We start from the raw sequence: 2,303 nt of genomic DNA, 5'->3' as shown, positions 1-2,303 counted from the left end.
CCCTGACCTGTCCTTAATATTCCTCCTTAATAGCAATGTCGTTGAGTTAGCGAGACGTTTGTGAAACGTGAAAACTTAGCGAGGCTTTCGTGAAACACTCTATATATAAGGATATCCTAAAACCCCTCTTTAACCCATCACTAACTTAACGAGCGCTTCGTGAAACGGCCCCCAGGCTAGCGCCTAAGACTGAAGGAGTCGTTGTCGTATCAGGTACTACAGATATGTACCCGAGGTACGTATATGTATACACAAGTGTACCAGACCTGTACCTTCTCAGCATATATGTACCCTGTGTTTACATAAACGTACCTGCCCCACGGGCAGCATATGAAACCACGCGATAAAGTACGAGAATGTCGTAAACCTTCAAAACAAGAGAACAAACGCCATTTGTAAATGTTTGTTTTGGTTTATAACCGTTAGATAAGTAAGTTTTCTGGTGTATTTTCCATGAAAAACACATATTTTACTCATTAATATAACATATAATATCACTATAATTGCAATTCTTTGTGCAAATGTGTTATTTTCATCTTAATCTTAAGTTATGAGAGGGTCTGGGCTTATAGCTGCCGAGTTTGGTTTAGTTAGGAAATGATAATACGATTTGCGTATCCGTATCGTTCCGCGTATTAACAGGTATCAGGATATGCAGTGTAGGGGCCTATACGCAATACGTTTTTGTTCTACTTTCTGTTTATGTTCGTGGAACGATTAGTTTACAGCTGACCTCAGGGTTTTTGGTAGATAATTCAGGATTTTGGCTACAAGTCATGGAGGCAGACATCTTGCCAAATTCCAGCCAATCAGAAGGCGCTAAATTCTTCCTATTTTATACCGTTTTCCGGCTTTTACGACAATACCACGTGACTGAACGAGACTTCCCGCCTGGGTACATTTATGGAGCGCAGCGGTACGGTTATGTAGAAACAACATTGGTCAGGTACACTTGTGTATACATATATCATATATGTACCTCGGGTACATATCTGTAGTACCTGATACGACAACGACCCCATCTGCGCTACGCAGCATTCCGTGCGTGCGAAATGCAACGAAGTCTTAGCAGCACCGTGGAGTAATAAGCTGACTCCTTATTCTCTCCTTCTTCTCCTCATTACTCCAAGGCAGCGCGTACGTGCACTCATCGCGGCCGTAAATGCTGTTTGCAGGTTGGGCGCACTAGCCGAGCCGCCGTGTTCAACAATAAAAGCTCGACGAACGCGCCCATCGCCATTGTAACCAAATTTGCTTTTCTGTTTCCACTAGCAGTAGTATTTCACCAAAACGGAGTTGCGCCAATCGGCCAGGCCAACTGCACTGCGGAGTACGTGCTACCTTAAAATATTGTTGTACATTAATTAACCTTACAATTGGTCCGCAACGCGCTGGTGGCGGGAAAACAATGCGCCCCTTGTTGTGGCGTATTGCTTTTGGTAAGGCCGGCGCACACCCAAAAATCGGTCTTCATCGTTTTTAAAATCGGCTCAGCGGGACCACACCACCACACCACCACACCACCACACCATCACACCACCACACCAGCCACACCACCACCACACCACCACCACACCACCACACCAGCCGATTTTTCACGCGACTTGTGGCAGGCGGCAGGCGGCATGTGGCATGCGGCAGGCGTGGGGCGCAACTGTGGCAGGCGGCATCGACGATGGGTTATTAACGAAACAACAGATTAAGCGGGTGGGAAAGGGACGCAAGGGTAGGTAAGGGTTACTTAATCACGCCACATACGTACGCGACAGGTGACGCAGGTACGCGCGTGTAACAGGTGTACGTAGACACTGACGCACGCAGTATAACGCGCGCACAACGTACGCACTAACGCACGCGCGCACGTACGCACCTGCACACAGGCACACTTCTTATAACACAGCTTTCGTTTTGACACATTTTGAACATCCTTGGCGTATAAATACACAAAATATCAGGAATGAATAAAATTCACGAGTGTAAATATTCGTTTGATGACAAAATTGTTATAACAATGCAGATACGCTGAACTATCTCAGTAATTGATATAGCATGCATCAAGCCTGCTAAATGCCAGCACAGTGGCGACACCTTTACCCGAAACCCTGAAACCGGATCATGCGCGTGAGTTTTCTTCTGGTTCAAGTTACCATTTATTCCTGCAATTTAATAACCCGTACAGACTGCAAATTTGATACCACATCAAACCAGAGAGACATGATACAAGATTGCGTGGCACAGCTTTGCTGTTGATCCTAAGCGCTGCGCGCAGATGAGACGCGCAGTTCCGCGGGATATGCGCACGC

General features: G+C 46.2%; 1 protein-coding gene across 1 annotated transcript in view; it reads right to left on the bottom strand.

The window, feature by feature from the left end:
* LOC106809671 (rho GTPase-activating protein 12-like) overlaps positions 1-2,303 on the bottom strand; it is a 92,058-nt gene that overhangs the window by 18,696 nt on the left and 71,059 nt on the right. The window lies entirely within an intron of this gene.

Source organism: Priapulus caudatus, unplaced genomic scaffold (genome assembly GCF_000485595.1).
Source record: "Priapulus caudatus unplaced genomic scaffold, Priapulus_caudatus-5.0.1 Scaffold375, whole genome shotgun sequence".
Classification (NCBI taxonomy): Eukaryota; Metazoa; Priapulida; class Priapulimorpha; order Priapulimorphida; family Priapulidae; genus Priapulus; species Priapulus caudatus.
This window is presented reverse-complemented; position numbering and strand designations above follow the sequence as displayed.